The sequence below is a fragment of the Polistes dominula genome, unplaced genomic scaffold (genome assembly GCF_049000335.1).
Source record: "Polistes dominula isolate Pdom_NZ unplaced genomic scaffold, Pdom_raw_medaka contig_49, whole genome shotgun sequence".
Taxonomy (NCBI): Eukaryota; Metazoa; Arthropoda; class Insecta; order Hymenoptera; family Vespidae; genus Polistes; species Polistes dominula.
The window spans coordinates 2,911,660-2,939,064 of record NW_028300914.1 but is presented as its reverse complement, the minus strand read 5'-3'; the positions used below and the strand labels follow the sequence as shown (position 1 = coordinate 2,939,064).

Below are 27,405 nucleotides of genomic sequence, written 5' to 3'. Positions count from 1 at the left end.
AAATTTAAATATTTAAATATTTTTTTTCTACAAAAAAAAAGAAAAATATACAAAAGTATTATTTAAAATATCTCGAAATCTATTAATCGGAAAATGGTTTTTAATTTTTTCTTAAAATCAATTTTATTAAAATTATGAAATGAATTTAAAAAAAAAAAAATATCCTTTGAACGTTTGATGTACATTGGGCCAAGTAAAACCACCCCCTTTCGGATATCAACTCTTAATAGGAATTCCCAATTGCAAAAGAGGATAGGAAAGAGATGAAGAAGACGACCATTTTATGATTTGTCCTTGTCATCGTTTGCTATTACATCCATTTCCACATCTTGTGAGCAATTAAAGTACTAATTCCGATGTTCTAACCTTTTAGCAATCAATGTTACGTAAAAGTATTTTACATCTGTGTGAATTATTTTTCTCTTTTATCATTTAAATCGTAAACATACTTTTTTTTTTTTTCTAACAATTTCAAATCGACAAGTTACAGTCTAATTAAAAAATTGTTTAATTCGTTCGACGTATTTCACATTGCACTTTTATATTTTTAATGAATTTTCGAAATAAATTAACGAGAGATTATGCTGAGTATCGTATTTTCTCTCTCTTTCTATCTATCTGTCTCTTCTGATGGATTACAGATAACCAATGATAATGGACATTTTACGTAATTATAAATATTTCATCGCAAAGTCCTATGTGTAAGTGTATGTGTGTGTATGTGTGTGTGTGTGTGTGTGTCTGTCCATTTCAATGGGAATTTTCAATCAACACGAAAGATACCCCGTTCGAAATCAAACCTCTTTATACTGCTGATCGATTAATTGGCACAAGTTTTACTGACAGTTATCAATCCTGAATGTTCTTTCAAATCGTAATCAATTATTTATATTAAAAAAAAAAAAGGAATATATTATATATCTATTTTTATTTTTAACAATTAGATAATTATTATATAATCTGTTACATGAATATTACGTAAAGCAATTAAATACTTTTAGAAAAGTTAGAGTCAAGATTTTAATATTTATTTGTAACAAAAAAAATTATTTAAAATCTTATAATTATTGATTATAATCAATATATGTGTAACACAATTTTTATATGTTTTTTTCTTTTTTTTTATAGGCAAAAATCAAGAATTGTTTCGTAAGTTCGTAATTTGATTTTGTTTATTTTTTTTTTTTTTTTAAATAATTTCATAATTTAAAATTATATTATATTTATAGTTATTATTAAAATTATTTAAAGATAAAAATTATATTTAATATAAATTAAATATTATATAATTATAATTATAAAAAATTAAATTATAAAATAAATTTAATATAAATATAAATATAAATATAAATATAAATTATATTTAAATTATTAAAAATATTTAATTAATTAAAAAAAATTGAAAATATTATAATATTTATTAATTGTATAATATAAATTATATAATATTTATATTAATTATCAAAATTATTTAAATATAAAAATTATATTTAATATAAATTAAATATAATATAATTATAATTATAAATTATTTTTTATAAATGTATATAATTATAAAATTTAATTATAAATTAAATTTTGTAATAATACAAAATATAAATATAAATTATATTTAATATAAATTAATTATTAATTATATTTATATTATATTGAATGTAAACTAAATATAATATAAATATAATTATAAATTAATTTATAAATATATATAATTATAAAATTAAATTATAAATTAAATTTAATATAAATATAAATATAAATAAAAATTATATTAAAATTATTAAAAATATTTTATTAATTAATAAAAATTTAAAATACTCTAATACTTATTAATTATATATAATAATATAAAGTATATAATATTATTATTAAAATATTAATTATATAATAATACTTTAATGACAAGATTTTTGTCATAATTTTTGTTAAAAAAGTTAAATAATAATTATTTGTATTCACGTATTATTATTAACACAATTCATAATTAAATTACACGTACATGAAATATTTTGTTTAAATATACAACATATATGTTGCATTAATATTCGATTATTTGTTAAAAATTAACTATTTTCGAAATCAACTTTTTAGCAACTTGTACAAAATCATTTCTGTACTTTAATGTCAAGATTTTTCAGAATCATTTAATAGTAATATCATCGTTAGGAATATTTTTTTGTCAAATGCATGGTTCATGACATTTTTTAAAAATTATTCTAAACGATACGAGAAAAAGAAAAAGATCTAAAAATAAAAATAATATCGATTACATATATTATTACAATAATAATGCCCTTAAGGTATATATACATATCTCGATTGCAACAAAGGATGTTATTTTATTTCCCCCCTCCCTCTCCTCCTTTTCTTTTTCATCCTTAACTACATCGTTTTGATATTTTACATGTGTTTTTTATGTTTATAGTTTGTGTTCGTGCAAATACCCACCTGACACACATGGTGGCACACGTTTTGCAACAACTGCATCATCCGTGGTATATAAAAAGAAAAAAGATTAAAGATATTACAAAAAAAAAGTGCAATAAAATAAATTTTTTTTATACAAAAGAAAAAGAAAAAAAAAATGGAGGAAAATAAAATTCCCTATTATCATAATTTAAATGAATAGGGAGAACGTGGTGATGGTAACACGAAACCATTGTTCTACATATTCGATATATAAACATCAAAATATTTCTCACATAAATCAACTCAAATATTACAACAATAATAATAATAATATAATATAATATACATAAAAAATATATGTAAAATAAGGTAAGAGTATTGAGTATTTGTTGAGCTTATGTTAAAAGCTATCAAATATGTTTTTTTTTTTTTTATGTATTAAGTAAGTTCATGCGACACGCAACGATAATTTGTACGAAACGAGAAAATAACATGGATCTCTAACATTTCTTATTCATTTCTTTTCTTTCCATTTCTTTTCCTTTTTTTTTTTTTTTTTTTTTTTTTTTAGTAGAAAGAGTAAAGTAATGGGGTATGAGAAAGAGAAAGGAGAAAAAGAATGTTGGAAAACGTATAAACGTAAAAAAGATGGAATCATTCTTAAGATCCGATCTATTATATTGGAATTTTTTTTTTCTATGTTGTTCATATCGAATAAATCGTAGTAATAAAAGTACTTAATATGTAAATACTTCATTTTTTTTTCTTTTTTTTTTTACAGAAATAGAAAGGTAATATAGTAAAAATGAAAATAAAGAATGTTAGAAATGGTATAAAAATGTAGGATAAGATTGTTCAACATATTATAATTTTTTATTATTATATCAAATTTTTTAACACATGTGTAAATTAAGTAACAAACATAATATGTGTAATTTAAATATTTCCTTATTTTTCGTTTTTTTTTTTTTTTAATTAATTTTAAATGTAACCTTTTGCTATTTTGGTAACGAGTTAAAAGTAAAAAAAAAATTAATATAATAATACAATATATATTATATTATTATATAAATATGAAATAAAATATAATACAAATATAAAATATATAAAAATATAATTATAAATATAATACATATAAATATGAAATAAAATATAATATAAATATAAAATATATAAAAATATAATTATAAATATAATACATATAAATATAAAATAAAATATTAATATAAAATATAAAAATATAATTATAAATATAGTACATATAAATATGAAATAAAATATAATATAATTATAAAATATAAAAATGTAATTATAAAAATAATACATATAAATATAAAATAAAACATAATATAAATATAAAATATAAAAATATAATTATATATAAAAATAATACATATAAATATAAAAATTAAATTACGATTCACGATTAAATAACATTTTGATTTTCATATACTTTCGTTTATTTTATTTTTATTTTTACAGAAGTATGTATTCTATCCAATGATAATGAATTAAAGTAACACCTCTGCCATTCTGATAATGAGATTAAAGATAAAAGATTAAAATTAACAGTTCCAAATATAATTCTATCTGTTTTCAATGAAATAACATTTTGATTTTCTTATATATATACTTTCGTTTCTCTCTTATTTGGTTTACAATTACATTTCAATTCTATCTTTAAGAGGGTTAACGATTAAAGGTAACTTATGTCATTCTGTTAACGATTTAAAGGTAAAAGAAAATTGTTGATATGCATAATTAAAATTGTATCTGTTCTTAATGAAATAACATTTTGATTTACCTTATATACATTTGTAAATCTAACTGTATCTGTAATAAGAAGTACTTACTTACATATTACGTGCCACGTGTTCTCTTAGGAGAAGAGAAGAGAACGTTTCGGTTTGCGTGCATTAACGTTCTCTACTACCCTTCGACCCTGTGAAATTCAACCGCCGTTCCTAATGCTCTATCGATCCTAATAATGGCTTCAAGTCGGGTCAAACGCCTCTAAAAGCTATATATACATATATATATATATATACTTGCTCAAAAATGTTATAAAAATCGTATTAATTGAAACATTTTTTTTATTTTGTATAAAGATACACACACACCTTTCTTCCCCTATCCCCTTTCTTCCCCACCACCTTTCATACCTTTCTATCATTTTTTTTTAAATTAATTTCGTAAACCCTCCTCACACTTCCCCCTTTCGTACCTTCCTTCCTTTCTTCTATCATTATTTGTGATTTTTTAATGATTTTTTGTATAATTTTTTTTATTTTTATATTTTCTTTTATACACACACACACACCTTTCTTACCTCGTTCCTCAAACTCTCCTTTCTTACCTTTCTATCATTACTTTTATTTTTTTTTATTTGTTGATTACCCATTTCTTTTTCTCTAATTTCGTATATTTGATTTTTTATAATTTTTGTGTAATTTTTTATCATTTTTTTTTTGGTTCTTTCTTTATCTCTTTTTCTCTCTTAACATTCAATCTATCTGGTGTCTCTTATCATTTTTTGTACTTTGCATTTCATAACCACCCCACATCTTTCTCCCTGCTTTCATATATTTGATTTTTTATAATTTTTTATAATTTTTCTTTTTGGTTCCTTCTTTATCTCTTTCTCTCTTAATATTCAATGTATCTGTGTGTGTCTCTTATCATTATTTGTAATTTTTTATTTCGTAGCCTCCCACTTTTTTTTCTCTGCTTTCGTATATTTGATGTTTTATAATTTTTGTATAATTTTTTATAATATTTTTTTTGTTTTTGGTTCCTTCTATATCTTTTTTCTCGTAATATTTGGTATATTTATATCTTTGTTCACCCACGTAAATTTACATTTTGTATACTTTGTATTCTTTGTTTTCCATTTCTACACTGTCTACCTGTCTTCTTCTTGATTTTACATTTTACACCGTTTTCTCTCTAACGTTTGTTTCTATCCATCTGCTCTATCTATCTTTGTCTCTTTTCTTTATCTCGTTATCTTTGTTTTCAATCTCATTCTCTCATCTGTCTGTCAGACAGTCCGTCAGTCAGTCAGTCAGTCAGTCTGTTTCTTTTTCTTTCTCTTTTTCTCTCTCATCTTTCTATCCTTTCTTTTTCCTCCCACACACTTGACAATCTATCAGATTGTGTTTTTTATCAAAAGAAACACAAAAAAAAAAAAAAAAAAAAAAATCAATAATTCTATCTATTTTTCTTTTCTATTTTATTTAATTAACCATCGTATTAAAATATTTTAACTGAAACAGTAAAAAAAAGTGATTCAAATTCTTAATCAAAATGATGTTTTATATGTGTCGAATGATTAAAAAAAAAAAAAAAAAGACAGAAATTTAAAAAAAGCCCCCTAAAAAATAGAAAAAGAAAAAAGAGAAAGAAAAGAAGAAGAAGAAGAAGAGAAAGAGATAAAGAAGAAAGACGAAATTAAAGCTTTAGATCCATGAGAAAGAAAATAAGATTTTCTAATCCCTGAGACTTTCTTTTCTTTTCTTTTCTTTTCTACAAGTTCTCTCATTCTCTCCCTTTTATTTTTTTTTCCTTCTTTCTTCTTTTTCTTTTAATTCCAATAGTTACAAACTTAAAGCCAGAAGAAAATGAGAGAATTTCATACTTTTTTAATGAATAAAAAATATATATATATATATAGAAAGAAGTAATTACGTGTACCATTAGTTCTCGTATTGAAGTACAACTTTTTTATTTTAATTAAAAAATATATATATATATATATATATAGAAAAAGAAGGAAAATTAAAATTAAAAATAATAAAAAAAGAGTTAGGAAAGTATTTTAACACGTTGTACGACACAATTTGATGTACGATATTATGTATACATACATAGATCACACACTGACATGAAAGTAATTGACGAGATCACGGCTCGTTATCGTCCTTTATCATTCTCTGCTTCCATGTCATGCGTTTCTTCCAGAGGTCAAATGTGGTTTAAACAAAATTTTACATTCTATCTCTCACCTAGTAATCATTTTACTTTAAAAAAAAAAAAAAAAAAAAAAAAAGAAACGGATAGTTTCATACTGACATATTTCTTTTTATTAAAGTTGATAAGAGATTATCAAATTGGTACACTAATAAGACACACATTATGTCAATTATATTGATTATTATTATTATTATTATTATTATTAACTATTTGATTATTTATTTTTATTATTTTATTTTGTTGTAATTAGATAGGTAATTTTATTAGACATTTTATTTGTACTTTAGTGCATATTTGTTAGCGTACTCATGTCGTTTATTAAAAATTGTATAGAAAAAGATTTCTTTTTTTTTCTAAATATTAACACATCTTATGTGGGAGGCTACTAAAATCGTTTTTTGTTTTGTTTATTAAATATTATTTTTCAATTTTAATTACAATTTTTATATTAGATTTATATTATTTCTATTATATATATATATATTTCATATTTTATTATATTCTATTATATATATATTATTTATATTACATTATATTATTTTATATTATAATATATATATTTTATATCATTTTTTTTTTATATAAATTTATATAAATTTTTTATTTTTATTTTATCGTAAAATATTACATATAATAATATATAAATAAGAAAGTATTTTAAATTTTATATAATAAAAATTTAGATAAAAAAATAAAATAAAAATATAATAAAATTATTATAATATTTAAAATTTATTTTAATATTAAGTTTTTTTTTATTTATTAAAAATTATTTTTATATTATTTCTACTATATATATTTTAAATTTTATTATTCTAATATATGTATTATTTATTTTATATATATAGTATTTTTATATTATTTTATATTATATATATAATAAACAAGTATTTTAAATTTTATATAATAAAAATTTAGATAAAAAAATAAAATAAAAATATAATAAAATTATTATAATACTTAAAATTTATTTTAATATATATATAAATATATTATTCCAATATTAACACAAGTATATTAACAGAACAAAAAAAGAAAAAAGAAACATATTATTTTTGAACCATCAATAATATTTCCAACATTTAAGATAATGCATCTACCCATCATTTAAGATGATGTATCTAAGTACCTGTATAATATTTTTATCTCATTTAATTTTTTAAGGTGGGAAGTGTAAGGTGTGGTGGGTTCCTTTTTTCTTCGTCGTTCTTATCTTAAAATTTGTAGTAATATCTCGTGTAAAAAAAAAAATCTAAAAAATAAAATAAAAAGAGAGAGAGAGAGATGGTTTTATGGTATACAACTAGACGAGATATATCAGCTTTAAGGTACTCCCACGAGATATATTTTAGAAGTGTCGTCGAGGAAGAAGCTGTAGATGAAGATACTTGGATATTTTCGTTCGTTTACCGGACAGATTACGTGCTACGTGATCCACACACGTGTCTCTCCCTGTCATTCTTTATCGAAGATCATACTTATTGTACGTGACTATCTTTTATCGAATTTATGAACAACAAATGTCCGAATAATATTTCATTACATTAATGATCGTTCAAACACGTTAAACATAATCTATTTATTATTTTAATCACGTACGTGTATATAATAAGATCATGTTATTACATTTGACTCTTATCTGTCATGTGAAGTGACTTATATAATTAAAATATTAATTATTGATAATAAAATAATTAAATAATAATCTCACATGATTGTAGTAATATGTTCAGAAAAAAAATCAACAAATAATAAATTATAAATCAATAATTCAAATAATATAAATATTAAATATATATTTAAATGATAATTATTATATATTATTTATTAGAAATAATATAATTTAATATATTATAGTATTTATTATTATAAATTATTATTATTATTAGTATTTATAATAATTTCTAATAAATAATAAATTATTCATATATAATACTAAACATCTTTGTTGGCATATATATTTGTTGCGTTTTATGGTAAATACGGTTATTAAATATACAACATTTTACGACATTTTTCTAATCATATTTTTGCATATTCATAGGGAAAAAACTAAAAAAAAAATTAAATATTTAATAACAGCAACAAATTCTACCAAAAAAAAAAAAAAAAAAAAAAGAAACGTGGGTGTGTATATAACTCTGATTTAAAATATTTTCTTCATACTAAATAATACGAAAAGAACTTCACGTTTACGGTAGGGATTTTTATTTACGTGAAAAAAAGCAGTAACCAAAAAAAAAAAAATAAGATTAAAAAAGTAAAATTTGACAAAATAGTGACTAAATTTTTTTTTATTAGTAAAAGAACACAATGATCATCATCATCATCATCATCATCTTACAAGTAAAAAGATGAGTTGACGACAATTCTCATTGATAGAAAACGTGAAAGTAATCAGAAAAATTCCGCTTGATTGCTAGAAAACTCTTTTCCACATTTATCTATCGTCTATTTTTTTCTTTTTCTTTTTTCTTTTTCAAACAAACATTTCAGTGAACGATATCGATCGTTTTAATACGCGTTACTACTCTCTCTCTCTCTCTCTCTCTCTCTCTCTCTTCTTTCTCTGTCTCTCTCTCTCTCTCTTTCTCTCTCTTTGTACTTTTTCAATTTGACTTTTTCAAGACGAACGTGAAATAATGGATAGATAAAGAGATAGATAACGATTTCGCGTGTAATTGAACAAAATGAGATAAAAAAAAAAAAAGAAAGAAAGAAAAAGAGAGAGAGAGAGAGAGAGAGAGAGAGAGTGGGAGAGAGAAATTGGTCCAATTAGTAGGAAGTTAATAAATCCTAAAGTAACTCAATTCACAATCCAATGAATCAATCGTAAATGTTCAGTCGTTGTTAATCGAGATAAAGCTCGATTAAGCTTCAAGCTTTTCCATAAACGTAGATTAGAGTATGGTATTTATATTGACCACACATGTTTGTACACCTATTACTATCTTTCTCTTGATATATCTCTCTTTATCTTTCTGTATATCTACATCTCTTTTTATCTCACTTAAAATCAATGAAATTCGATGAGAAAATAACCAACGTTTATCTCATTACTATTTATTTGTTTTTTCTTTTTCCTTTTTTGTTTTGGTGGTTGTCTTTAACTCATTGGATTAAAATCAAAGGTTATTGTATAATTAAAAAGGTAATGAGAATAATATTTTATTTATGGATAATAAAAAGATGGGGGTTTAAGGTATTTGTAAAGTTTTGTTTGATATTGCTAATATAATATTTATATTATATTAATTAATATATTAATTTTATATTAGTATTATATTATATAATAAATAAACTAATATAATATTATATTATAATTTAATTTATTATTATATTATACTATAACTATATATATATATATATATGATATAATATTTATATTATATAATAAAATATTTATATTATAAATATTAATTTATAGATATATAAGTTAATTATAGTATCTTTTGTGCTTTAAAAGACAATAAATTCTAATAGGGGAGTTAACTTATTTATCGTTAATTTACCAACATACTTATGGGTGTAATGGGAATAGTGAAAATAGTGGGAGGAGTAATGAGATTTGGGAAATTTCCATATATATATTGTTCTACAAACTGAAATGAAAGAAGTGGGAGATTTACGTATACAAAAGTATATATAATTATACAATATTAAATATTCAAATTCTTTAAAAATTATTGTTATGATAATGATATAAAAAATTAAAGAATCATTATTATTATTATTATAATATAATTTTGATAAGATTTATCTTGAACGATATATTTAACAAACACTGACGTTAAATCAAACTTAGTTTTGTTTGTATTTGAATTTGATTCATTTAAAAAGTTCACAAATAAGGATGATAATCCTAATGGTCTTTTCTTTTGTTTTGTTTTCCTTTTTTTTTTTTTTTGTTTAGTTTAAACAAGTATTACAACTTCTCTAGAGGTGAAAATAAACTTTTAAAAAATAAACTTAACGAAAGTTAATAAAAAAAAAAAAAAAGAAAAGAAAACTCCTTAGTACTCTTTTTACGGTGGGTGACGTTAAAAGATCGTTTGGAGTATCGGCTTATCGAAATGAACGAGTATAACGCATGATAAAAAGAAAAAGAAAAAGAGAAAGAAAGAGAGAGAGAGAGAGAGAGAATAAGTTTTCGATTGGGTACGAATTTTCTCGATGATAGCAGATTTTCTTTCGAACGTTCGATCGATAGATGGATAGATAGATAAATCGATGTATGCTTGATGGATTGAAATAATTTATCTTTTTAAGACAAACTCTCGTTCCATTAACTTTTTCTTATCAATAAATTCGTATATATATATAGCGAATTTTTTGTTAAATTAAATTTTTTTTCTTTTTTTAATCTTAAAAATTCTGATCGGTTTTCAACAACGAAGGAGGTGGTGGTGATAATGGTAGTAGGTGGTATTGAAACAAAATTACTAAAATAAAATTGAACGATCGATTGTAATTAATTACGTAAACGACGACTACGAGATGCTTCATATAATTAAATATTATATTTTATAATAATAAAACAAATATCATGTGTTAGAAGTGAAACCTTTTTAAAACCTTCGCTTCGAGAGAATTAGTCGAATGCTGAGTATCAGGTGTAAGATAATTGTAGGCTTTATTTATTATAAAACAAGAAAAACAGCTTTGCTTGTGAGAAACGTGGATAGTCTAGCGGCCAGTCGAAGAACTAATTTATATTTTTAAATGTGTGGAATTGAGTTAATATGAGTCTACGCTTCGTAGTATGCAAGTCGCACACAAACACACACATATACAACACTTAGTAGCCAAGAGTGGGGACTACGAAACACCACATAAAGAGGAAACCGAGATAATAAGAAACAAATGCATACTGTCTTCTATCTCATTCTCTCTTAGGCTAAATCCTATAGATGTGCATATGTCTGTCTCATTTTCTCTTTATAGTACCATAACCGTTTCATCGTTTCGTTTCCGTTACCTATAGATTTTTGTTCGCTTTTTTCAAATCACTCCCCATTCTAAAGTAGTTTTCACTTGAAAAAACTTATCACATTCTTCTTACGCGATTGATACAATATCCTCAAAAAAGAAGAAGAAACGGAGAAAACTTTTTTCAAATATCCTACTACTAATCGAATTTTCAAACTCTTATGAACTTACTTGAAACCAAAATAAAATGGATAAAAATAATAAAAGTATAATACATAAAAGTCAAAAGTACCAATACAGATAGAAGTCGCGTAGTTGTGCTGCAAACGATTTCAAGTAATTTTACTAGAAAGAAAAGGGAACAGAATGGGCTAGGGTTTTACTTCCTTGGTCCCAAAGGAAGTAAAGAAAGGAAGCAAAGGTAGAAAGTAAAGAAGAATCAGTAAAAAAAAAAGCAGAAGAAGTAGAAAATAATAGAATGAAAGAAAGGAAGGTAAAACGAAGTTAGTTCTTGCATTTCTCGGTACTTTGAGACAGGTGCGTGTTATTCGGGGTCGTCCTAGGGAAGAAAATGCAATGCAATTTAAATAAATAACGAAGGAAAATGAAATACGTAAAATCAACCAAAAAGAAACCCCGCCCCCCCCACCGCCTGAAAAAAGAATAGAAGCAGAAGAATAAAATTAAGTTTAATTATTTTTATTTCTTTTATTTATTTTCTTTCATTCTAACTTTTCTTATTCACTGAACATTTTCAGTTGAAAAACGAAAGAAAAAGAAAAAACAAAATACTTCAGGCAAAGTGTTGCTTGTTAATTCGAACAACAACGACGAAAAACAAAAGCAGAAAAGGGTGAGAGAAAGAGAGAGAGAGAGAGAGAGGGATAAAAATCGAATACAATATAACAAATAGAATAAAAAAAAAAAAAGGGGGGTGACTAAACGTTGAATTAGAAAGCACTTGCTAACAGAAGGAAGGTTAATAACACTCGACTCGGCATGCCACTCGAAATAGGGAATATCTGTCGATAGCATTCCAAAGTGAATAAGAGAGAGAGAGAGAGAGAGAGAGGGAGGGAGGGAAGAGAGGGGGAATATTTGACCGTATTGTGTATTGGGTATAATACGTTTACAACTGTGACAAATTGCATTTTCTTTCGATAATTAATTAACTATCAATTTTCTGTCTGTCTCTCTCTCTCTCTCTCTCTCTTTCATTAAAAACGTGTAATTATTTTTAATTTAATCAAAAAGTTTCAACAAAACCGACAATTTTAAAATACATCATCGAATGCAAATCGAATCGAATTGAATCGAATAGAACGAGAGAGATTTGAATCGTTTCGATGATGGTTTTCAACCTATAGGATGATTCATAATTTATTTAATTGACCAAAATGTATTTTTATTATTTCAAGAATTGCAATGATAATGATTTAGTTATTATTATTGATATGATAGTTACTTAAGATTTGAATAATTAACAATGTCAATTAACTTGATTTAATGTGAATTAACGTTGTATATGAATTTGTTTTTTTTTATGTTGCAAATATTTGAAAAAAAAAAGATAAACAAATAATTATCTATCAAAGGGGTTAATAAAAAATTAGTTTTTAAATTATTAATAAAAATTGTTTTTTCTATGTCTTTTTACTTACATATTTATATTTATTAGAATATATAATATATAATATATACTATACATTAATTCACATATTTTTATATTTATTATAATATATATTAATTTCTATTTATTTTCAATAAAAAAATATATTACATTTATTTTAAATTATAAAATATTTAATTTATTTATAATATATAATTTATAATATATATATATATATATTAGTTCATACACACATATTTATATTTTTTATATTTCTGAAATATACACAATTTAAATAATTCTTATACAATAATAATAACAACAACAACAACAACAACAACAAAAACAGTAACATATTTACTAATTATACATATACATATGTTCACTTAACCTATATATCAAAAATAAAAATTGAAGAATAAAAGATAAAAGAAAGAAATTAATGACACACCTTGTGATAACACTGAAAAAACATAAGATTAAAAAAAAAAATTGATATCCTTTTTATTACACGTGACTCAGGTAGATTATTAAACATCGATTATTATTGTACTTGTCTTTTTTTTCTATCGTTCGTATTACGTTTCATTATTTTATCTTCATTACATTTTCAAAGAAATTAATTATCATAATAATAATAATAATTATTATTATTATTATACATTACAATTCGTTGTAACATTTTCCAAAATTTACGATTCATTCAAATGAATAGAATAACAAAAAAAAAAAAAGGAATAAAAAACAAACAACATTAATCAGAAAAAAACATTTCACAAGCTTTCAATAATAATTCTCTTTCTTTCTTACTCTTCTCATCGCAAACCCGTTTTTTAACCTGTTTTTTATTTTCTCATTATTATAGATTTTGCGTACCGATACTAGAAAATGTTTTAATTAAAATCGAGAAAAATTCGTTGTGTCGATCACAAATGACTGACACGATAACGAACGAGTTAATTATTCAATTTCACTAAAACCCCGACTAACTAATTTGCTCGAGGAAATATCTTATGTACTTTTTTTTTTTTTTTTTTTTTTTTTTTTTATTTATTTACCTATTCACTCTTTTCTCTTCTTTTTTAATTTTTTTTTTTTTTTTTCTATCACAAGCAGCATCGATTATCTAACTATGATGTTGTATATTGGTAAATATCGGTATTTTCTGTTTAAAAAAGAAAATAAATACTGCATTCAAATTTTTCCAATTTTCTATCGTACGTACAAATATACAATTTGTAACATTTTATCCCTTCTTTGTAAAAAAAAAAAAAAGGAACAAACAATAATAATAATAAAAAAAAAAAAAAAATTCGGAAAAAGATCGGTACAATATTAATATTCAATTTATATGCAAGGATACGAAGAGAAGAGAACATGTATTTTACATAGGATACATACATACACACATACATACATACATATATATATATCCTACATCGAACCCATAGAAAACCATATGAAATTTTATCCATTCATGTGAAGAGAGAGACTAGTATAAAATTTCATAAATATTTTCTTTTATCCGTTCCTTTTTTGATAACAATGATGACGACAAAAGATGATAAAAAGAGAAAGAGATAGAAGATTAATATGAAAAAAAAAAAAAGGAGAAAAGGGGAAGAACATACGAACAATTTCATCAATTCATCAAAATCAATTTTTCTCATGAAATATTTGTTTAGAAAAAAATTAACCCTTTGAATGTTGACAACATTACAACTTTTAACTAAAATGTTTTGTAGCAGCAGAATAATTTATTAATAATAAATTATATTTAATAATTAAAAGCTTTTGTTTCTGTGAATATATATTTAAATAATTAAGATAAACACATTACATTATTTAACATTATAATATTAACAAACACGTATATACGTCGATAGACTACTCTGGTAATTATTACCAAACGCATATATACGTCCATAGCACTCTAAGGGTTAATAATAAAAAAAAAAAAAAAAAGAAAGAAAGATACGAACAATTCACCAAATCACCGAAATCAATTTTTTGGGTTTAAATATTTGTTATTTGTTTTTATATTCAACTATTTATTGATATTTTCTATTTGATAAACACACACAAAAAGAACATTTTTGAAAGATTTTCGTATTAAATATTCGATTTATGGGTTGTTCCAATGGAATGATGGATGAGATATAAACACTTATCTTTTTCTCTCTCTCTTTCTCTCTTTCTTTCTCTTTCTTTATCTTTCGCATTCTTTTTATATACAGCCTCTACCAACCCCTTCTCCACCCCCCTTACCCCTACGCCCACATACGTATAATAATCTTGAAAAGTTTTTCATCTTCGTGACATTTTGATTTTCTCGAGATACAAAGAATTTCTTTTCTCTTTTCTTTTCGTTCCTCTTCTTCCATAATCTTTTTTTTTTTTTTTTTTTAATACTTGCATAAATGTAATATTGTATATAAAAAAAAATTGGTTTTTTTCATTACGAGATAACTTTGATTTTGTATAAAATCTAAGAGAGCAATTTTCTTTCTTGTTTAATATTATATTGTTATTATTTTTGGTGCACTGTTTATCAAAAGCTTCCAATAATATATTATTATTATATTTTTTTTTTATTTTTTTTTTTTTAAACACAACCCATAACCCTTTTCTATTGTTCATATCCATTCGTTTATCTTTTGTGTTGAATAAAAAAAAAAAAGAATATTTAAATATATAAAGAAATAATTTTTAATAAATATATATAAAAAAAAATATATTATAAAATATATATAAAATAAATAAATAAATATAATATATATAATATAATATAATATAATATAATATATAATATAATTTTATATTTTAATATAAATTATTACACACATATAAATATAAATATATATATATATATATATATATATATATATATATATATATATATATATAAATTATAATAAAGTATTAGTATTTAAATTATTTATAAAAATTTCTAAAATTACACAATAATAAATTATAAATAATTAAATTATTTATAAAAATTATTTATAATATATTAAATATTATTATTTTTGTTACACTGTTTATCAAAAGCTTCCAAATTTTATATTATTATAATATTTTACCTTTCTTTTATTTTTCATTCGAAAAACACAACGTGTAAACCTTTTCTCTCAATTATCCACTCCATTATCTTTCATGCTTTCATCTATATAATAATTATCTACAATATCTAATCTAAAATAATCTGAATTTATTTTTCTAAATATAAACAACACCCACTCATTCTCATTCTTTCATTTACATATACTCTTATAAACATATATAATAATCTTTCAAAAATAATCACCCTATATAAAAAACACATTTCGATTATCCTCCCCCACCCCCTTTTGTTTTATCACCTATTCTAATGTTACACGTATTAAATTTAATACATGTTTTAATAATACATTTACAATTTGATAATAGAATATCGATAAATGTATTTTTACATACTATGAAAAGTTCTTCATATTTTATTTTTGTCTATCTTTCTTTCCTTCCTTCCTTCCTTCCTTCCTTCTTTCCTTTCTACTTACTTTCTTTCATTCATTCTTTGTAAAATAAGCAAAGGATTAAAACTTTAGAAAACGATGAAGGGTTTTACTAACGGCTGCTGGATAAAACGATCGATCGAGCTAGGGCATTAGCGAGTCTCACATCTCCAAACTCATCTCTCCCATTGTTTTCGATACGATGTTTTAACCTCACCCTCACACCCCTTCCATTCCACCCTTTTATCCTTTCGCATCTTTTCGTTTCATTCCCATTTTCATCGTTCTACTCTTTTCCGTTCAATCTCACGTATTTTTTCTTTTTTTTTTTTTTTTTAATTTTTCATGCATTATTATCGAACATATACGATCAGATACGATCACAATGTTTTAATAATCGTCACCCTTTCTTTATCTTTCTCTCTTTTTATGTATGCACATATTTTTATCTTTTTTTTTAATACCACAAGAAATTTTTTTTCCAAAAGAAAAATGCATTTAACGCGTTGAACGCCATCCGAATTCTTAGGGAAATTCTTTGTCAGGCCACAGGTCACATTTTCTATTTAAAAAAAAAAAAAAAAATAATTGAGTGTCAATCACTTGTGACTGACACATAGCCTACACGAAAAGTCTAGTGTCAGTCACAAATGACTGACATGGCGCTCAACGTTTTTAACACGTTGTAATTTTTTGTTTTCTTTTATTTTCTACACGTATAAAGAATTTTCAAATATATATGTGTATGTGTGGGGGAAGTTAAAAGATAAAAATATATTTTATAAGGAAAAATACAAAAAAATTCGAAAAGATAAAAATGAAATAAGCAACAACGTAAATAATCGAAATATCTACGAGAAAAGAAAACTAAACTTCAAGGAAACATAATATTGAATTAAAGTAAATAATAAAAGAGTAGGAAAGAAAGATATAAAAAGAGAGAAAGAGAGAGAGAGAGAGAGGGGATGAAAAGATGGCAAATATTGACCCTTCGTGGAATGCTAGGTAAATTAATTTGATGCAGAACATTGCTTTTATTATTTATACGTGCACGATATTAAGCGCAAGCAATGCATTCGACTTTAATAAATTGCATTCAGTGGCAATATGCAGACCACTGTATTATCGACTACCCCACTCGACCGTGATAAAAGGATTATATAACGTAGACGATATTCGTGAGAAATTAAAAAACAATTACAAAAAGAATTCATATCAAGATAAATATATACATACCTATAATAAACATAAAACAAAACAAAACAATGATGCTGATGATGATGATCGTATACAAAAGAAAATTCACGTAACAAAATTCTCTCAGTACCCAAAATTATTCACGAACAATGCGCATGAAATAAATTAACTCGTTAAATCATACCCTTTTAATAATAAAATACTTTAAAAACGTATTCTTGAATCAACGACGTAAATAAATATCCAAAATAAATGCAAATGAGACCAAATTCAAATTGTAAATTAAACAACACAATGAGATAATTAAAAATTTTGTTTTTAACTCGAATTTATTTCAATCAAAGGAAAAAACGAAATAAATAAAATAATAAAATAAAATATACTAAACTATTTATATCACCTATATATATATATATTTATTATATAATGTAAACTATTTATATAATATAAATTTTTTATATAGAACTATTTATATAATATATTCATATTATATTTATATTATATTTAAATAGTTTAGTATATTTTATTTTATTATTATATATGTTTTGTTTATAAATTATTTGTACGAAATAAAATTATGAAAATCTGGCAAATTAAACTTTCCATTTAAAATTACCCAATAATAAATATCATTCCTTTTTGATTTAATCAAACTCACTAATATTTTCTTCGAAATTCCCAATAAAGAAAAGAAGAATATTAAGTAAAATATTTCAGAGAAAAATAAAAAGAAAAAAAAAGGGAAAAAAACCTTGACGTGTTCGTGATATCGGTTCAAACCATAAATCGAATTTCACATTCAACGTATTCGCATAATGATTCTTTCGTAAAATCCTATTAATCATCCTGAAGAAAACGATAGGAAGAGACTACCATATATATATATATATATATTCACAGGAATGTACCTATACGTTGAAAAAAAAAAAATCCCGTGTTCTTAATCGTTCTTCTATACTACTTCTACTTCTACCCATTATTTCTTTTTTCTTTTTTTGGTGAAGGGATAGAAGATGGTTTTTTTCCTTCTCTTTTTTTTCGATGTATTCGCTGAATAATTCACATAAGAAGTTTGTGGAAAAGTGGAGATAAACCGGCGTATAACGTATCAACGATCATCTAGATACTTTTTTTTTTTTTTTCATTCCTTTCTGCACATATGCGCATATTCGATATCGAACGGGAATAATAGGTCATCTATTCCTTTACAGATAAGAGGAGAGATGAACTTCAATATTTTCTTCTTTTTCTATTTCTAATATACATTTTTGTCATTCCTTTTCTATCTTTCTCTCTCTCTCTCTCTCTCTCTCTCTCTCTCTTTCTTCTTTCTTAATCCTCTCTTTCTAGCTGGTACCACTTTAATCGTTTAAAAGCGAGAACAAACTACAAACTATTAACCCTTTCGCTACAGGCGTGTTTTCCACTGCTAATACGTGCAAACATCGAAATTGCACTTTATTTTTGACTAATTTTGTTACTGATATTAACGCTATTTTTAATTGAAAGAAACAAAACATTAAAATTACACGTCCACAATAGGATATTTGATGTGCTATAACTGCATATGTTAGTCATATGTAAAATACGCGGTATTTTATGGAATAGGGCCACTATAGTGGCCAGTAGTTAAACACGATTTTTTATTGAAAGAAACAAAACACTAAAATTACACGTCCACAATAGGATATTTGGTGTGCTATAACTGCATATGTTCGTCGTATGTAAAATATACGGCTTTTTATGAAGGGCCATTATAATGTGCTAATTTGCATATGTTCGTCGTATGTAAAATACGCGGCATTTTAAAAAGGGCCACTATGGTGGCCAGCAGTACCTCAGTGGCATCTTATGCAAGGCCACTATAGTGTGCTAAACTGCATATGTTCGTCGTATGCTAAATACGCGGTATTTTATGAAGGGCCACTATGGTGGCCAGTAGTACCTCAGTGGCATCTTATACAGGGCCACTATAGTGTGCTAAACTGCATATGTTCGTCGTATGCTAAATACGCGGCATTTTATGGAGTACCTGAATTGTTTATGTAGTACCCTAGTGGCATCTTATGGAGGGCCACTATAGTGGTCCGTAGTAACGGAAGGGTTAATTAACCGAGAGTTTACACGTTGCTTTCGTCGTCTTTCATGCATCCACTAAGAGAAAACAAGTACATATATGTATATATATGTATGTATGTATGTATCTGGAAAGTAGATGGATAAAGGTTACAAATGCCATGGTATATTGTTGATCAATAAAAAAAAAGAAATAAAAATAAAATTGATAAAAAGAGAAGAAGAAGAAGAAAAAGAAAAAGAATAAGAAGAAAAAGAAATCATAAAAATCGATTCATTATGTTAAAACATATAATCTAAATAAATATATTATATAATTTATTATCGTTCGGAACTTTCCCTTCTAACCCTCTAAACCCTCTGGTTAATTGATAACCAACAGGTGTTTTCGTATGGCACATAAATGCATAGATCATCATCACACGAGATCACACAATGTATTTTCTTTCAACTCATTTTTTTTTATTTGTTTTTATTTTTATAGGTAACTTTTATTTTAGTCAAAAGAAAAATGGAACTAAAAGAAAAAAAAAGAAACTTCACCGCGTTTAACGCTAATCCATCATGGCGGTGGTGGTCCTGATGGAACGTAAGTAATTTTTTTTTATATATATATATATTTTAAAGAGAGTACTTTTTTTTATTATTATTATTTTTAATGTTTTATCGGATAATGAGATATTTAAAAATGTTGTTTATGTTTTATTCTCTGACTCACCCTTTATCGGTTTAGGAAGTTATATCACGTGCAAGAAATAGGATCTTCTTTCCTTTGTAGTCCTTCGAACAGAAACCAACCAAAGTAACTTGTCAGGATATCAGAAACAAAGTCCACAATCTTCTTATGCAAAAATCGATATACGATCCTTCTTCTTCTTCTTCTTTCCTTCTTTTCCTTTCTTTATCTTATAAAAAGGTTTATTCTTCTTTAATTACAGTCTTTTATATCATAACCAACACACACACAGGTAATATCACCAACAAAAAAAACAAAAATAAAAAGAACAGAAATTTATCACAATCGTCAATAGTCACTTAATGATAACAAAAAAAAAAAAAATAAAAACATGATCCTTTAGATGTGTTTGTAAGAACACGAGATTGAAGTCCATCGAACTTTGTCGACAAAGCATCAAACACCCCCCCCAACAACCCCTACCACCCAGCTATGAATTTAATATACCTTTAAACAAAGCATCGGGTGTTTGCTTTATAGTTTACGATTGTCCTTTGTCGTTTGCCGGTTTCCTTCTCAACGTGGAAAACCGATCCTTGAGGTGAACATTAACCAAGTAGACGACACGCATGAAACCGGTTCACAATAATTCCTCTATCTGTCCATCAATCCATCCATTTATCCATCCATCTACTATCCATGTATCTATCAATACAGAGAAGCGTACGTTCAAAGGAGACCCTTTAGAAGGATCTCACTTAACCATAATATCATCCCCCGATATATTTAAAACAAACATATATTAATCGTTAATATTGAATTAATTTCAAAAGAAATTGGGGGGTAGAAAAAATAAAAATTATTAATACGAACACATTCCAAAGATAATATTTATAAATAAATTGTTAATCCTTCTAACCCCTTTCCTGATTTTTTATAAAAAAAATAAAATAAAAGTTGATATTTTTTCCCTTCCCTCTTATTTTTTCTTTGCTTCTCACTCACACGAACCGATGGATAGATATCTAATTCTCCCTCTCTTACTCTCTCTCTCTCTCTCTCTCTCTCTTTCTCTCTCTTATTCGTCCTGTTGCTCTCCAGCAACGTTACCTCCTGTCAGAAAGCACCCGACGAACGAACGAACGAACGCGAACGAATGAACGCGAACGCGAACGCACGCACGCACGCACGCGCGGTACCGACCGGGTAGTTTGGGGGTTGTGAGTAGGGAATTGAGAGGAGGGGAGGGAGTTCGGTAAGTCGTAGGGTTGGTTGGACTTACATTAGGTGAACGATGAGTGAGAGAGAGAGAGAGAAAGAGAGAGCAAGTGGGAGAGAAGGTACACCACTAGCCCCCCCCACCTCAGCCAACCCCCTTTAAGAATATTCCACTCACGCTGATCGTAATACACAACGCGGAAGAAATTTGAACACGCCGCGAACGTGTCTCTCTCTCTCGATCACTCGTACCGCTTTGACGTTCGTCGCACGACTAAACTCAACTAACGGGACTTGCCGTTGACCCGGAGCCGGTTTACAGTGCATGCGCCGTGCCGCCAAATTACTGCCCTATCCGGAAAACCGTACGACGTATGACGCAACGTTCTCGTAACGCCCTATCCTACACCATCCTCCTCCTACTCTTCTTCTATTTCTTCTTACTTAAATACTTTGAGTACTATACTGTATTGTATTGTACTATACTATATTAGGTTTCTACTACTTACTTTATATTTCTTCTTTTACTACTACTATTACTTCTACTATCACCACTTCTTCTTCTTTTATTTCTACTTCTTCTTCTTCTTCTTCTTACTCGAATACTATGAGTACTATACTGTACTATACTGTACTATAATATTTTATGGTTCTACTACTTACTTTGTATTTCTTCGTTTACTACTACTATTATTTCTAATATCACCACTTCTTCTTCTTCTATTTCTTCTTATTCGAATACTATGAGTACTATACTGTACTATATACTGTACTATACTATATTATGGTTCTACTACTTACTTTATATTTCTTCTTTTACTACTACTACTACTTCTACTAGCACCACTTCTTCTTCTATTTCTTCTTCTACTTCTTCTTACTCAAGTGTACTGTATACTGTACTGTACTATATTATGTTTCTACTACTTACTTTATATTTCTTATTTTACTACTACTACTACTACTACTACTACTACTACTACTACTACTACTGCTACTTCTACTATCACTACTTCTTCTACTTCTTCTTATATTTTTCTCATCTTTTCTTACCTAGTTCTTTTTTCGAGTACTCGAGTAAGTATATAAAGAAGTTATCTTCTTTTCTTTTTTTTTTTTCTTATTTATTTGGATGTCGAAGTCTTCGGAGAATTTTCATTTTTAGATATTACAGGATAAAGATTTTTCTTTTCTTCTTTTTATCAATTTTTTTTTTTCATATTCAGAGAGTTTCGCAGATTGGATTTGGTGAGAGTTCATGGTAAGAGGAGAGAAGAGGAAGTGAATTCTAGAAATGAAATGCTATGGAGTAGCAACAGGTAATATTGGTTTTAGATAACATTAGAATCAATTTTTGATATTATTAATTATTAACATTTTATTATTAATTCTTTTATTTTTGATTACTCTTCTTTTAAGTATTCAAGTGATTTATCGTCTTAATTAAATAATTCTGAATATTTCGAAAAAATAAAAGTAACAAAATAACGTTAACGAAGAAACAATAATAATTTGTCAACAATAAGATTAACTTGAAATTATTTTACTAGTAAATAAAACGTTTCCCTTTAATTCACTTTTAAGACGATAAACGTTGTTTACGGAGAGTTCACATAACCCATACGATGCTGACATAAGAGGTGTCTGGAGTTTACAATCTCAATTACCATCGTAGTATCGTCGGTGTTCATAGCTATAACACAATATTTTGACAAGTACTACTATATAAGGTAGGTTACCACAATGTCTACAAAATTGTACTATAACTGTTCTAAACTCTGTTTATTCTGTTTCCCATAAAATAATTCGTATAACAAGTTGAGAATGATTATTTTATTAACGAATGAAAGAAAAAGCAAACAAAACAATGAAATAACAAAGATAATGTATAAAAACATCTTACAATTATTCATTAATAGTAATAAAAAAACAAAATATCATGTGTGCAGATCACACGTGTTAGAAGGGAAACCTTTTTAAAAGAATTAGTCGAATGCAGCTTCGTAATATGCAGTCGCACACAAACATACACATATACAATACTTAGTAATCAAGAGTGAGGACTACGAAGCACCACATAAAGTGGAGACCGAGATAATAAGAAACAAAAATGCAAACTGTCTTCTATCTCATTCTCTCTTAGGCTAAATCCAATAGATGTGCATATGTCTGTCTCGTTTTCTCTTTTTAGTACCATAACCGTTTCATCGTTTCATTACTCTTACCCATAGATTTTTGTTCGCTTTTTTCACATCATAACCCATTCTAAAGAAGTTTTTACTTGAAAAATAATAGTAATTACACGTGTAATTAATGTCTTAAAGTTACTATTTATTATTATTACGATTTCGAGACTTTTCATCAAGTATCTTATGTAAAGTTTAAAGGAGAAAACTATCTAAACTGTTCCTAATGCATAAGTTAACTTTATATATATGTATGTATATAAGCCTATACATTTCGCTTAATTACCATTCACGTTAAATACAAACGCAACATATAATAATATTCTACACTACTAGCGTTTGCTACAGGCCTGTATATATATATTTAATGCCTACCTTAAATCTAATGCTTTCCCTTATGGATCGGTATTTACTTCGAAATAAATAACATACATTAATCATGATTAGGTACTATACAACCAAATACAAAATTTATCATACAAAATTTATCATTTATACATTATTATTTAAATTTTTTCTTTAACCGTGACAATAAAGATTAAAATAAGGAAAACGAAAATATATTTAAAAATAAATAATAATAATTCAGCAAATAATTCAATAATAATCAGCATTGTTTTTACACTCGTTTTATTTTGATCTCTCGTAACCGGGTGTTGCAAATAGAAATAATATACAAGAAATAATTTGTTAACGTCAATTTAATAATTAAATTATACCCTCTTAATAAAACAAAAATATATTTTAAAAAAAATAATAATAATAATTCAACAAATAATTCAATAAACAGCATTGTTTTATTTTAATCTCTCGTAACCGGGTATTGCGAATAGAAATAATATAAAAAAAATAATGTAATAACGTCAATTTAATAATTAAATTAAACCCTTTTAATAATACAAAAGTATACCTATTAAAAAAAATAATAATAATAATTCAATAAATCGCATTGTTTTATTTTGATCTCTCGTAACCGGGTATTGCGAATAGAAATAATATAAAAAAAAATAATTTGTTACCATCAATTTAATAATTAAATTATACCCTCTTAATAAAACAAAAATATATTTAAAAAATAATAATTCAACAAATAATTCAATAAACAGCATTGTTTTATTTGGATCTCTCGTAATCGAATAGAAATAATATAAAAAAAAAAAATAATTTGTTAACGTAAATTTAATAATTAAATTATACATTATTAATAAATATTCTGTTTGAAAAAGATCGTAAGGTATGTTCGATTCTCGCATTGGTATCCGTGTAAATGAAATTCCGAAATTGTGTGGAATAGATGCCGAACACGATAGCCGGAAGAGATATCCGCATGTATATACTGGGTAAACCGGCGGCCATTGTTGCGTGATTGTACACATTACATTAATCGTATACCAATCACAGGAAATATCTGTTGATCGATATGATCGATCACGATTATAAACCAATAATATTCGATTTGCTTATAATTTCATTTATATTATTACATATATTATATATATAAACACACGTACACACCTATACGCATATATATATATATAGGTGTATACAGATAATAATAACAGTAGGACTAAATCAGAAAATTGAAAACAATAAAATGATTTTATTATTTATTTATATTCTATTGGGTTTGCAACTAAATTATTGCTGATTTTGTCAATAGGATGGCATTTTTAAATCAGCAATCATTTAGTTGCCAATCTAATATTACTAATACAACTCTTAAATTTTATCTTGTAATTATTATATTATAATATTAAGATAAAAATGTAAATGAAACTAACAATTATGAAAAATTGTTATAACTTTCATTTGCTTTTATTTTCATTTACCTTTAACTTTCCTATTTATTAAATAGTAATTGTAGTATCGAAATAATTTGTAAATTATATATTTTCTAATATATTATTATATCTAATATTTATAAATTATGTACCCTAGCAGCATAAATTATTGAAAAATATTAAAATTTAATGTCTTTTTAATATTAAATACACACAATTCAATATTTTTCAATATTTCGTGCTATTAGGATATTTTGTAATAATATATTTTCCTTTAATACACTGTTATATAAATAATTGCTACCATCTACATATATATATATATATATATATTTATAACTTATACATATGTGTATACATATTGTTAGAGATTACAAATTAATCTGTAAAAAGATAATTAACGAAAATACGAAAATACGTTTGAAAATGAGTTACTCGAAAATTCTAAAACAAATTCAATCACTTTTATACGTGATTCGATATTTGATTCGATATTAAATGGTGGTACAGAAAGACCGCAATTAGACTTCGCGATTTATTGTGAGAACACACCGCAGAGTTGTGTATGCGTCTGTCGCGTGACGATGACGAAACAATTATTTCCTATAATCCAACACGACTTCTCTCTCACGTCGTCATCTCTTTTTATGTTTATTCATATTTCATCTCAATTCAGTTCAGATTTTTGTTTGAAATTAATCGTCGATCATAAAAATATGATCATTCAAATTTATTTACAGATTTTAATTATATCATAATATGCAATTTGTTTTTTATCCTCCTCTTATTATTTTATTATCTTATTTTTATTATTATCTTATTTTATCCTCTTCCCCTTCTTATTTATCATCTATTTGAATTTTTTTTTTTTTATTTTATCACTTTTAATATTAATTAAAATTTTCTATTTAAAATTCAACATGATCCAATTTTATCATATATATATATATATATATATATATATATATATATATATATATTATTTTTCCCCCGTCTTATTTTATTTACTAATTTTTTTTTAATATCTTTTTCTTTTCAATAAATCATCGTGTATCGATTAAAATCTATTTCCATTTTTTTCCTTTTTTATTTTTTTTTTTATTTTTTTATTTTTTAATTTCATTTTGTCTAACGATTTCCAATCCTCCTACATGCTTTTAATTGTTTTTTTCTTTTTTCTTTTTTTCATTCATATATTTTATGCAATTAGCTATACGTAATTTCAATTTCCCTCTCTCTCTCTCTCTCTCTCTCTCTCTCTCTCTCTCTCTCTATCTCTCTCTTTTTCTTCTTCAATCTCAATATCCACTATTTTCTCATTTCATACGCTTTAATTTTTCGTTATACTTTAATTAAGTCTCATAAAAAATGTATTACCTTATTTTTCCTGTATATCTTAACCACTTTTCTATTGTATATTTTGTTTCATTTTTTTTTTTTATATAAATACAATGCTTTGAAGTAATACATTTGTATCTCTCTCTCTCTCTCTCTCTCTCTCTCTCTCTCACACACTATTAATTTTTCATTTCATACGTCTCCAATAATTTTTTCTTTGATAATTTTGCATTTTAAAAACACAACAAGAACTTTAATATTCATTTTCAAATTTATTTCTATTTTCATATTTATTATACATATATGGATGTAGTATATATATATATAGTGTATGTTTAAATAGTATACTATATAGTATAATATAAAAAAATATTTAGTGTAAAGTGTATAGTGTATAGTATATAATGTATAGTGTATAGTATATAGTATGATAGTATATAGTATGATAGTATATAGTATGATAGTATATAGTGTATAGTGTATAGTACGATAGTATATAGTGTATAATGTATAGTATATAGTA

General features: G+C 25.0%; 1 protein-coding gene across 12 annotated transcripts in view; it reads right to left on the bottom strand.

Moving 5' to 3' along the window:
• 5-HT7 (5-hydroxytryptamine receptor 7) overlaps positions 1 to 21,859 on the bottom strand; it is a 114,379-nt gene extending 92,520 nt beyond the window's left edge. The window contains exons 1-3 of one of the 12 annotated variants that reach the window (XM_089179835.1): positions 21,365 to 21,857; positions 20,867 to 21,064; positions 20,402 to 20,717 (exon numbers count right to left, since the gene is read on the bottom strand). The gene's annotated coding sequence lies outside the window, so the exon portion shown is untranslated. Of the gene's footprint in view, positions 1 to 20,401; positions 21,065 to 21,232; positions 21,251 to 21,364 lie in introns of those variants that run through there. The other 11 variants (XM_015333001.2, XM_089179836.1, XM_089179840.1 and 8 more) reach the window with 11 other exon arrangements.
• Between the last annotated feature and the right edge of the window lie 5,546 nt (positions 21,860 to 27,405).